Source organism: Pan paniscus, chromosome X (genome assembly GCF_029289425.2).
Source record: "Pan paniscus chromosome X, NHGRI_mPanPan1-v2.0_pri, whole genome shotgun sequence".
In the NCBI taxonomy this organism is placed as follows: domain Eukaryota; kingdom Metazoa; phylum Chordata; class Mammalia; order Primates; family Hominidae; genus Pan; species Pan paniscus.
Genome location: NC_073272.2, coordinates 115,788,251 through 115,801,557, shown reverse-complemented (window position 1 = coordinate 115,801,557; position 13,307 = coordinate 115,788,251).

The window sequence follows — 13,307 nt, the reverse complement described above, 5'->3', positions numbered from 1 at the left end:
TCTTTCCTAAATGCCATGCTTTCAATTTTTCTTTTCTTTCCTTTTCTTTCTTTTCTTTTTTTCTTTTTTTCTTTTTTTTTGAGAGAGTCTCGCTCTGTTGCCCAGGTTGGAGTGCAGCTGCTGGATCTCGGCTCACTGCAACCTCGCCTCCCAGGTTCAAGCAATTCTCCTGCCTCAGCCTCCCGAGTAGCTGGGACTACAGGTGCCCATCACCATGCCCGGCTAATTTTTTTTGTATTTTAGTAGAGACGGGATTTCACCGTGTTGCTCAGGCTGCTCTCTAACTCCTGAGCTAAGGCAATCCGCCCGCCTAGGCCTCCCAAAGTGCTAGGATTACAGGCGTGAGTCATCGTGCCCCGCCCAACTTTTCTTTTATATATATATATTTTTATTATACTTTACGTTCTAGGGTACATGTGCACAACGTGCAGGTTTGTTACGTATGTATACATGTGCCATTAATGTCTATGTGGAAGCATTGTGCTATGCACTTTATAGGATTGTTGGGTTTAATCCTCTCAATGACTCTGTGAGGTAGGTTCTATCATTAGGCCTCTTTTACAGATGAGTGAGTTTATGCTCAGAAAACTTACGAAGTATTCTTGAAAATAAACAAAACTCAACTTGAATGTGATTGAATATGCTTCTACCTCTAAGTATAAATGTATAGAAAATACAGAAAACAGAGATGCATGTCAAACTGCATTATGATGGGATCAGCAAAACCCAGATTCTGCGAAACTCTAAAGAACAGACAAATCACAGCCTGGGCAACATACTGAGACTGTTTCTCTACAAAAAAAAAAATTAAAAATTAGCTGGGTGTAATGACACGTGCCTGTAGTCTAAGCTACTCAGAAGGCTGAGGAGGGAGGACTGCTTGAGCCCAGAAGTTCAAGGCTGCAATGAGCTATGATTGTGCCACTGCACTCCAGCCTGGGTGACAGAGTGATATCCAAAAAATAAAAAAAATTAAAAATAAAAATAAAAATAAAAAAGACAAACCAGTTCTTTTAACAGATGTATTTTCAGAGAAAATAAAATTAAAAGCAGAACCCGGAGACTAAAAGAGGCTTAAGAAAATATATCAATCATAATATATGGATCTTATTTTGATCATGATTCAAAGAAACGAATGATGTTCATGATAGAATTTAGCAACCATTTGCACACTTATTGGATGTTGGATGATATTAAAGAATTATTGTTAATTTTTCAGATGTTCTCTTTTTAAGTGTGATAATTGTGTTTATATTTCTTAAAAAATCCTCACAAAAGTGATGTGTGTGAGGTAATGCATATGTTAATTAGTTTGATTTAGTCATTCCACAATGTATACATATTTCAAAATATATTATACAAAATAAATATATACAATTTGTATTTTCAATTTAAATACATAAATTTTTATCTCTTAGAAAATCAGACTGAAATATTTGCAGATGAAATGACATTATGTTTGTGATTTGATTCAAATCAGTAGGAAAGGAGGACATCAGGTGAGAGTATTGATGATACAAGATTAGCCACGTGTTGTTAATTGTTGAAACTGAGTGATGGATACCTGGGGGATTCTAATACTATTATCTCCACTTTTGTGAATTTAAAATCCTCTATAATAAAATTTTAAATAACATCGTCAAAATCAAATTTGACTGAGGACCTAGATTTTTTTTACCAAGTATATTTGGTTATCTGTGTTTATAACCATCCAGTGCCTTTTGGATACTTTTCTTCCACCTAGATTGAAGCTTATAGATTTCACATGCTCATTAATTACTTTCAGTTTTGCAGGTCCAAGAACCTGTCAATGAATTCAAAATTTCATTGCAACTCACTTCAAGCCTTGAGTCTTTAGAAGGGAGATTTTGATTTTGCAAACATTAATGTGAATTGTTTTAGCAAGTGAATTGTGCAGCTCTTCAGTATCAGGTGGAAAAACTGTTTACATAGGGATTTCTATTGATATACATTTATGGAATCAATAAAGAGTTGGCTTTTACTGTGGGAGAATGATAATCAGACATTGCCCATGCTCCTCTGGCTGCTTACAATATAGTAATGAAAAAAGAAATATACATAAATCATCAGAATACAGAGCAGCTAGTGTGAAGAATGGACCAGATCCAAGGAGGAGAGACCAACTCTAGGAATACTGCAATAATCCAGGTAAGATGTAATGAGGATTTATCTAATCTCGAGGACAGTGGTAGCAAGTAATGGAGAAAAGAGAAGTTCAGGATGAGAATATGTCCTCCCCAGACTTCACCTTCCTTGAGTCACAGTGGTGGCAGTGGCATTCCTCAACTCCCTGACTCACATAGTCTCCTTAGTTTCTATTGCAATGTGTTATGCTCAAGTGTGTATAGCCAACATTGCAGCCAACCCCACAGCACTCTTCTTGCTTTGCTGATATGTGGTCAAGTGCAGAAACACCCAGAACTGGAAGCGCCACACCTCTCAGGACACATTGAAGATACTTTTTCCCATTTGGGTGTAAAAGGCATGCCCTCACAGGGCTGTGGAGCGTGGTCACGGGAGGGTGTCTGTAACAATCAGGAGTCCTCATGGTCTCTAAGAGAATGTCAATACATAGATAGCTATTAAAATAATATCTGCAACTAACCTCTTCCCCCAATCTCATGCGGTTCACTAGTTGATAAAGTAATAAAGTGATAATAAGTAACCTAGTGTCACACTGACCTTTTTTCTATTTCTAGAGCATGCCAAGTTCTTCACCACTTCAAAGGCCTTACAACTTAATCTTTCTGACTAAAAGGCTTTTCCCTAAACTCTTCACTTGTTTCTCATTCTAATTTTCAGGTCTTAGATTAGGAGTAACCATCTCAGAGAGAGCGTCTCTGATGCTATTATCTAAATCAGATGCGCTTAATCACTCTCTTTCAAAACACACTTTTAAATTTACTTTTTAGCTGCAATCACATTCTGTAATTAGGTTATTCATCCATATTTTGGTTGGTTTATTTTTTTTTTTTAGTCCATCTCCATCATTAAATGTCAGCTTCCCTGAAGACGGAGAGACCATGACAACCTTGTTTTCTATTTTATCTGCAGTGCACTGTAGTGCTCAATAAATACTTGTTGAATTATTGGACCAATATCTGGTCTTCTGATTAGCCTTTGTAACTAATGGTACCCATCCTCAGTTCCTCCTCGGACTAGCTTTTTGACAAAGACTCAGTCAATAAAGCATCAATAGATATTTTCTGCTAACCATGATGAGAACGGTGATATATTTTCATCAAAGACTTGCTCCTCAACATATTTACTAACTTCACAGAATTATAATCTTTGGAATACTTAGGAAATAAACCTTCAGTTGGGCTATTTGCTATGTACCAGTGTTTGTTCTGAGTAAATGGTTTCCAAAGGTGCTTTGACTACCATTACAAGTAAGGAGTATTGAAGATTATAGACTTTTCTAAACTCTCCATGGGCCCAGCACATAGCAAAGCAACAAAGTAAATACATTTCACAGGCATTGGAAGTCAATAATTTAGCTCCTTTTGTCCCTCTACTCAGCCTAGTATTCAACTTTGCCATCTGGTTTCTACTTAATTGTCAACAAAAAACCTCAGAGAAAGTTTTACACTTCATTACTGTTTGCTTTTGGATTAGGGAACTATAGTTAAGAAGTGAAAAAGCTGTGGGGAGTTGAAACTAATAACTGATCACACATCCAAAACCAACTAGGGAAGCTCTTCCAGTACATTTCAGGCTTTGATAGTTACCAAATCAGTGTCCCTGTCTCTCCTCTGTCTTTATTGAGATACAGCAAAAGGACATAAATATTAAATCCCAATAGCTTAAGGATAAATCCCAACAACCCATGGATTTTCTGATAACCCCATTTATTTCTTAAGAGACCAGCCCTGGCTTTGAACTTTCTTTCCTCACAAGGTATGGGTATGCTGGGAAACCCCTGGTGACAGCCAGCCCATTGGTCACCAGTGCAACATTTCAGTTGTTTAGTTTTTTGGAGTTTGGGCCTAAGACCAGACACACCTGCCTTCTCATTGCCACAGCTTCATGACCCAGACCAGCCCCAGAATGCCTGTGCAGAGAAACCAAGGGCAGGCATCCTGGGATCAAATAAGATAATGTATTGAAATCTATTTCCAGAAGTATAAAGTACATTACAAAGTAATTTATTTCTGTAGTAGACACACAAATTTTTCTAAATGACCCTCAAGATTTGGTCTCTGGCACATACTCATATTAGATAAGTTATAAGTCAACCCAGAAAATAATTTGGGTAAATATGTGTTCAGATAGGTTTCTGGAACCTATTCTTGTAACAGCATTACAGAAAGTCAAGGCCAGCTCAATACTACTCAAATGTGGTCTGTAGAGGTAATCTTGGAGCTTGATTTAAATTAAGAATCACAGACCCCACCCCTAGAACTACTATATTAAAAATATCCAGAACTACTATCTAGTCCAATGGATACCTTTAGAGAGCATCTGCTGCAGCACTTCTCAAACTTTAATGTGTATATGAATTACCTGGGTATCTTCTAAAAATTCAGATACTGATTCAGTAGGTCTGGGATAACGACTGACATCTCCCAAAAGGGCACTATTAAATATTCAAGAAAATTGTGCATATTCCCTGACATTTTAGAGTAGAAGCATCTTCACTTTTCTGCCTCTCTGAGAATTTACTTTTCTTTATTCCTGGAGCGAGCTTGCTGCTGAAATGTGCTTAGGAAAAGCGCCCAGGAAACCTCTCAGTTAGCACTCTTTGTGACTAAATTTGGACTGATAAAAAGACAAATAGGTGTAATTTCAGACACCTCTAAAATACCCCAAGCATGGTACAATTCCCTATTTAATTAATTTATTTGTAGTTTGACCAATAGGAATGCTAGGGCCCAGCAGGGAAAAATAATCTGACCTAGATGCTTAGGCAGACCAAAGTTTAATTAGCTAAAGGATCACTTACTGGAGCTCAAACCCTTAAAATTTTCACAAATTTTATCATAGTCCAGGTTTGCCCTTTTCATTGTGTTTATCATAAACATTCTTGGAAGAGTTCCAAAAATATTTAAGAACACTGGGCATGAAGGAAAAACATAAAATACGTTATATGGATAAAATGCCAACTGCACAAGAAATTGAGACCCAACTTTCCAAAATTAACAATTAGATTTTCTCCCCACTCAGACAGGCCACATTCACACTGGGTAGATCAGAGGTCAATAACAAAATGAGCCCTGGCTGTAATCCAAAGATTCCTGTAGTTGGCAAGAGAAGCTTAAATTTGGTTCACGTTGTATTGATGTTAGATAACTAAGGCTAGCAATATTCCTAAATGTCTCCCTGCAACCTAAACAGCCTTCAGCAAGCAACATCACTTCATGAGCTAGCTTTTTGCCATCCATTAGGGCAATACAAATATACATCTATGCAGCGTGCCTATGTAAATAGCTAAAAATCTTACCATTTCCAAGATGAATGCATTCTTGATTATACTGCTATTGTTGTTATACTCTTTACAGTTGATGCTTGAACAACATGGGTTTGAACTTCATAGCTCCACTCGTGCAAGGATTTTCTTCCACCTCTGCCATCCCTGAGACAGCAAGACTAACCCCTCCTTTTCCTCCTCCTCATCAGTCTATTCAACATAAAGGCAATGAGGATGGAGACCTTTATGATGATCCACTTCCACTTAATAAATAGGAAATATATTTTGTCTTATAATTTGCTTCATAACATTTTCTTTTGCTTGCTTTATTGTGGGAATACAGTATACAATACATACAACATACAAAATATGTGTTAATTGAATTTATGTTATAAGTAAGGTTTCTAGTCAACAGTGGGCTATTAGTTAAGTTTATTGGGAGTCTAATGTCATACATGGATTTTCAACCGTGCGAGGCATCCATGCCCACAACCTCCACATTGTTCAAGGGTCAACTGTACTCATATACTGTAGCCCACAGTGCCATGAGAAAACTGTCACAGAGCTCAAAGAGAAAAGATAACCCCCTTGAATGTTATTTCATGACTCTTCCTAAAATTTAAAGATGTCTGTGAGCTTTTAAAAATTGTGACTTATACAAATAGGTTTGGGGTTTTGGGGGGAAGTAATGAAAATTGTCTAAAATTCATTATGGTGCTCATTCCACAACTCTTAAATATACTAAAATCCATTGAAATGATACACTTTAGATGGGTGAATTGTGCAGTGTGTGAATTGTATATCAGTAAAGCTGTTATTTATAAAAATTTGTATCCATAAAAACTGTTATTCAAACATCTTTAATCATGTATATACAGTGCCAAAATTTCAATCTTTTTAAAAAGGGAAGTGTTTTCCTAAGCCATATTTTGAAAGTAATTGAGGATAAAAATGTCATATCTTATCATCTATAGATAATTTCAGAGATAATTGAAATATGTTGAAATGAACTTTGAGAAAACTTTTTAGAATTTAAAATCTATTTAGGAAGAGATTCCTTATGATTTATATTCCCAGAAGTAAGTGATAAGATTTTGAAGTAGTTCAGCTGAAATTAACCCACAGATCAGAGATTTTAGTCAGAATTATGAAAGTTGTTTTTATAAATCATAGAATATTGGAGCTTGATGGGACCTTACAGAAAGTCCAGGTTAATCCTCTTATTTTTCAGATGAGAAAACTTAGGGAAGGAAAAGATAAGTAGCTCATTAAAAGAGATACATAAATTTATGGTAGAATAATGCCAGAACACGGGCTTCCTGACATTTGATCTGAGGCTCTTGCTAGGGGATTGGAGACCAACAACACACAGTGAAAAAGCTTCCAATAGTCAATGGTCGCAAGGTTAAACTGAAGATCTGGTCTCTGCCCATATCTCCAACTTTATCTCATGTCACTCTTCTCTTGCTCACAATTCTCCAGACCCTGTGGACTCTACTGTGTTCCTCTCATACCATAGGACTTTTTTTTTACTTGCTATTTCCTCTGCCTAAACTCTGAAATGTCCTATTTTCACCTCCCAAGAACCAGGAAAAGCCTAGCCAGAATCTGAGTTCTGGACACCAGAGCTAGGCCAGGTTGCCCTACCTAAGGTATCTAGGAACACAAAGGATTCAGAGAGGTAAGCTATACTAAAATCCTCAGAAGATCAAGCTTGATAAACAACGGTCAGTTAAAGCTGACAAATCCAAAGGACAAGAACACAATCGAATACAGAAAATAAAGTCAAGAATCAGTAGTAGTAGCATAAGAATGGGATAGTGGGAAGGTCCAGAGAAATACATGGTAGTTCCTATGTGAATGCTAAAAATGCATTATCTGTGGCTTAACTTTATTGATGATTAAATATGTGATATGAGTGAGTAGGACTGAATTAAAGTTACAGGGTCAGGACCAAAAAGAGCCAGCATAATTTTAAAAGAGTCATTTCTCTCCCAGCTCTCACAGTGGATTGACAGTGTGAAATTCTGTTGAAGTTAAGTACACGAATTGAAGTCACTCCTTGCTTTGGCAGCAATTTAACTATAAAACTTCCATAGGGTGATATACTATATTTTATTCATCACTGCCCCTGGCACTATGCTGTGCACATAGTATATGCTGAATAAACATTTGCTAATTGAATAAATAATTCAATGAATGGAATGCTGTTCAGCAGAGGCAATACTCTAAAATGTTCATGGAGGAGATGCAGAGTGTACGTTGACTCAATCTTTGGCAAGATTTTTCCTTCTTTAAAGGTCAAGTTATGCTCTGTAGTATATTTGGACACCGTATGCTAGCTGTGACGCACTCCTTGGCCTACATCATCTTTGGGTGTCTGCCCTCCTTTTCCAGCTGAACCTCTCTCAATCTTTCTATCAAGTTTTCTAGAAGGGTGTGTGACTTCCTTACTAGAAGGCATCTTGTTTCCTGGAGAAGACACAAAGAACTATATTATAAATGATCCATAGACTTAACTAAGCTAGGAAAGTGTAAATACTAGAGTTGTCCTTAAGACCAGGGAATACCAAATTTGAAATAACACATAGCTTTTTAAATGCTTGTCTGTGTTATAATGATGAATCTCTCCTCTCTCTCTCTCTCTCTCAGAAACACACACACACACACACACACACACACACACACACACATGAAAAAAATTACTGTCCTTAGAAGCAGTGATAGAGTTACATTTTTTTAATTTACTTTCAGCACTGGGGGAAATATAAATTTACTTCTTTCAATTTGTTTTCTTAAAACAAATCAGGTATGATTCTCTTTCTTTTCCTACATCAAATAAGTTTTTGGAATAAATTCAAATATTAAGGGACTGACATTTTGCAGTGGTTACAAATATTGCTTAAACCACCCCTGTAGGCATTGCAGGCCATTAAGGAAGCAGTCACCTGCTAGGCATGATGTGGAGAGGTATACTAGAGTGTAATAAAGAGGAATAGAGCATAATATGTATTTATTGAGCAGTTATGAGAAAGTTTCATGTGCATATATAACTTAATCTTCTCAAATACCCAATCCCATAGGGACTACTGTTATTTCCATTTTACAAACCAGGAAACTGATGTTTAGAAAAGTTCATTTGGGACTTCCATTTCCAACCAAGACGGAGGAACAAGGATGGGATTTATCTTCTTACCTAAAACAAACCACAAAAACAAAAACAGACAAAATACATGAAAAAAAGTTTTTAAGATGCTGGGAATCAGTCAGTGAAGAACAGTGATAGCCAAGAGATGAGAAACAAATAAGGTGAGTTCTATGATTATCCCAACTTACTATATTAAGATATTTTCCAAAATATGGCATAGAGAGTGGCGATTAAGACAAAGGACAGTGGACTCCCTGGATTGAGCAGATGCAGCTCAAAGTCCAGGGAATCTAATGCAGCTGGAGTTCATAGGACAGATGACCAAAGAGGAGAGAGCTGTGCAGAGAGACAACCCTGGAAGTTTTCAGAAGGCCTACCTTAAGTATTCAGCAGAGTATATATTAATATATGCATGAGGAAGCTAACCAAGACTGGGAAAGAAACATTTTAAAAATGAGAAGAAAAGAGCAGAAAATAGTACCTGTTCCCACCATCCAGACTGGAAAGACTCATAATTCATGGGGCATTGGATAGACTACACAAAAGCGTCATTTCTCAATAGTGGAATATATTAGACTGAGCACTGCTCCAGAACCATCTAACAAATCATAAAAACAAGAACCAAAAAGATAAAAATGGTTCCAAGTAAATTTACTGTGTTATAGTACAGAGCTCAGGAATATTTATAAAAATAAAAATTTCAAGCAGCTAACAAGGTGAGATTACAATCTTTGGCATCAAATCAAAGATTAACAGGCATGTAAAGAGGCAGGAAATAAATTGAACCAGAAATGACACAGATGTTAGAATTAGCTGAGAGACATTAGAATGCTTATAACTAGATTTGATATGTTCAAAAAGTAGAGACATAGATGTTAAAACGACCCACATCAAACTCCTAGAGATAAAACTTCAATGTGTTTAATAAAAACTGCACTTAATCGGATTAGCAACACATCGTATGTTGTGGAAGAAAGACTCATTGAATTAAAGTTATAGTGATAGAAGCTATCCAAAAGGAAATGCAGAGACAAATAAAAAAAGAGAAAAAACAGCTATAGGACAACTTTAATAGGCATAATATACATGTTTGGAGTCACAAAAAGAGGAGAGAAAAAAATGGGAGAAAAATTTTGAAGAAATATTGGCTGAAAAAATTCTAAATTTGATAAAATCTACTAATGCACAGATAAAAGAAATTCAATAAATTCCAAGCCCACTGTTTTAGTCTGTTTTCTGTTGCTTGCAACAGAATACCTGAAACTGAGTAATTAAAAATGAAAGTTATTTATTACACTTCCCACTTAGGCTGAGAAGTCCAAGGTTGAGGACAAGCATCTGGTGAGTCTTCTTGCTGGTGTGGGTTCTACACAGTCTCAAGTCAGGACAGGGTATTACATGGTGAAGGAGCTAAGCATGCTAACATCAGGTCTCTTTTCTTTTTCTTTTAAAATCACGAGTTTGACTTGCATAATAACTCATTAATCCATCAACCCATTATTCCATTAATCCATGAACAGATTATACTATCCATGAGGGCAGAGCCCTCATTATCCAGTCACCTCTTAAAGGCCTCACTTCTTCATGGGCACGGTGGCTCACGCCTGTAATCCCAGCAATTTGGGAGGCTGAGGTGGGTGGATAACTTGAGGTCAGGAGTTTGAGATCAGCCTGGCCAACGTGGTGAAACCCCATCTCTACTAAAAACACAAAAATTAACTGGACATGGTGGCGCGTGCCTGCAATCCCAGCTACTTGGGAGGCTGAGGCAGGAGAATCACTTGAACCTGGGAGGCAGAGGTTGTAGTGAGCCAAGATCGTACCACTGCACTCCAGCCTGGGTGACAAAGCGAGACTCCATCTCAAAAAAGGTCTCACTTCTCAAAACTCCCACATTTAAGATTAAGTTTCATCATGAGGTTTTGGAAGGGACATTCAAGCCACAGTAAACAAAAAAATAAAAATAAAATAAAATAAAAACGAAGAAAACTTCACCAAAACATGTTATGATCAAATTGCTTTAAAAGCAATAATAAAGAGAAAATCTTAAAAGCAGCCACAGAAAAAAATACCTTTATATTCAGAGAAGCAAATATAATGCTGACAACATATTTCTCATGGGAAATGAGGCAAAAAAGAAACTGTGGAGCAGCGTCTTTAAAGTATTGTAAGAAAAAAAAACTGTCTATGTATAATTCTACACCTAGCAAAATATTTTCAAAAATTAAGACAAATTAAGATACTTTAGGCCATACAAAAGCTGAAATAATTAATCACCAGCAGCCCCTCTGTTCAAGAACAGTTAAAGAAACTTCTTTAGGCAGAAGAGAAGTGATACCAGATTAAAATCTGTATCTAAACCAAAGAATGAAGAATTGGCAACAACATGGGTGAAAAGATATAGACAGATAGATGATAGATAGATAGATAGATAGATAGACAAATAGAATAGATCTGAAAAAGAAAATTGACTGTTTAAACAAAAGTAATAACAATATGCTGTGGAGTTTGAAACATACATAAAATTCATAACAATAGCATAAAGGCCAAAAAAGGAGAAATGAAGTTATACTGTTTTAAGATTATTATTAATACATGTGCAATAGTTAAACATCACTTGAAGGCAAACTCATCACTAGAATAACAGAACAAAGACTTCATAAGCCAAAAAAAGGAGATGAAAAGGAAACATAAAAATTACTCAATTGATCAAAAGAGGAAGGCAGGGAAAAGATAAAAAAAGATGGGACAAATGAAAAACAAATAAGATGATGTACTTTAATCATATCAATAGTCACATTAAATGTAAGTAATTTAAACACTCCAATTTAAAGGCAGAGATGGTGAGACTAGATTTAAAAGGATCATCTAACTATATGCTGCTTACAAGAAACACACCTTAAATATAAAAACACAAGTAGGTTAAAAGAAAAAGGATTGAAAAAGATATTCCATGCTCATACTGTTTAAAAGAAAACTAGAGTAGCTATATTAATATCAGCAGCGTAACTTCCAGAACTGAGCACTTAATTTATTTACTCAAGATCACACACCTTATGGTATTCTACCCAGGATTCGAACCCTGATCTGTCTTATTTCAGAGATCCTTTTAGCATCATATTATATTAGGGTACCTTTTGTTAACTGTTTCTTGGAGACTCACAGTTGAACATTCTCAAGAAAAGAACCACCCCCTACCACCATCCGGAGAACATTTAATTAGAGGTAAGAGGAGAGACTTGCATTCCTCTTTTGGCTTTGCTCCTGATTCTCTGTATAAATATGACTGTATTATTTTAACCTCCATGTGCCTCAGTGATTCCTCCCATTGAATTAGGATCTTGGATCATATCTTTCCCAAGAACACATAAACAGTCATCGCCATAGCCAGAATTTAACTCTGGTCTAAGACCTACATCCCCAACAGCACAAGACTTGGCACCAAATATCAACAAGACTGTGTGCATTAGACTGTACTGTGTAAGAGGTTCTTAGGAATCCAGTGCACTGAGAGATGGGGTGGGGCTAATGAATCCCTGGAGGGATGCAGGGATCTGGAGATGAAATTGGAAAAGGCAAGGTTTATGGTCTTGGAAAATGCCTTGCTAAGGTTGTACTGGGGCAATGTTAAATCCTGCCATGCAGCAGGCCTTCTCTAGCCAGGACGATGACGCATTTGCTGTTCATTTCCTGACTCGGAGCCAGTCTCAGACTTGGATCAATGATCTCTCAATCCCCTCCAGTCCCAACAGGCATTTGAGAATTAAACTGAGGATGTCCAATATCCATGGAGAAAATTCAGCTACACATTTAATAACAGTCTAGAAATCATATTACTGCATCTGACTTGGACTATTTGAGTATTTTCTAGATATGTGTAGAAAAAACATTGGCATATTTATTCACCTGACTACATGTCTGCCTTTAGCACAGACACAGAGAAAGTGTTTTAAAGGTTTTTCCACAGAAAGGTCAGTTCAAACACAATATTTTGAAAAATCATTAGTTCTGCTTGGTAGACTCATGTTTCTCCTCCAGGATCATTTTTGTTATCTGTGGAACAGTACATACTTTTGTTTCTTTGTTCTGTGAACAATCAATAGCTTTCTCTAAACCAACTCTTACTTCTGTGTATGGCTGCCTCTAGATTTCCGGCATGGCTCTTCAAAGATATCTATTGCTACCTGTTCCTGCCCCTGGGCCTCTCATCTTCTAACTCTCATGGAAAAGATAAAAGGCAGCCTAATCTTTTGCTTGTACAATGTTTTCCTGATATAATTGGGTGACAGGTCAGGAGGAGAAGAAATAGAGTATTTATTGAGACAACAACTGCAAATCATTTTAGCCTGGAATAATAGTGCTACGAGGAACCTTAGAATGTACCCATTTCACACTCTTCATTTTTATATATGGAGGCCTAGAGAAGACTTGCTCAGATTGACACAGTGAGATTGAAATTGAGCCAGGACTGGAATTCGGGGTTCCTAACACATCAAAAGTATATTTACATTTTGTCCAGCTCATCTTTGTAAATAATACTTCATTTTTAGTACCTTTTACTGATTGTTTCAGTGCTGTTCATTTCTTACAGGCTGAGACAAGTTTGGGTAATCAGATAGCTGTACAAACATGGACGTCACAACACAATTAAAACCCATAATTGCAAGTAACCTATACTTTGTCCTGAGGTTTATTAAGATTAGTCAACTAGCAAAAAAGAACTGTGAA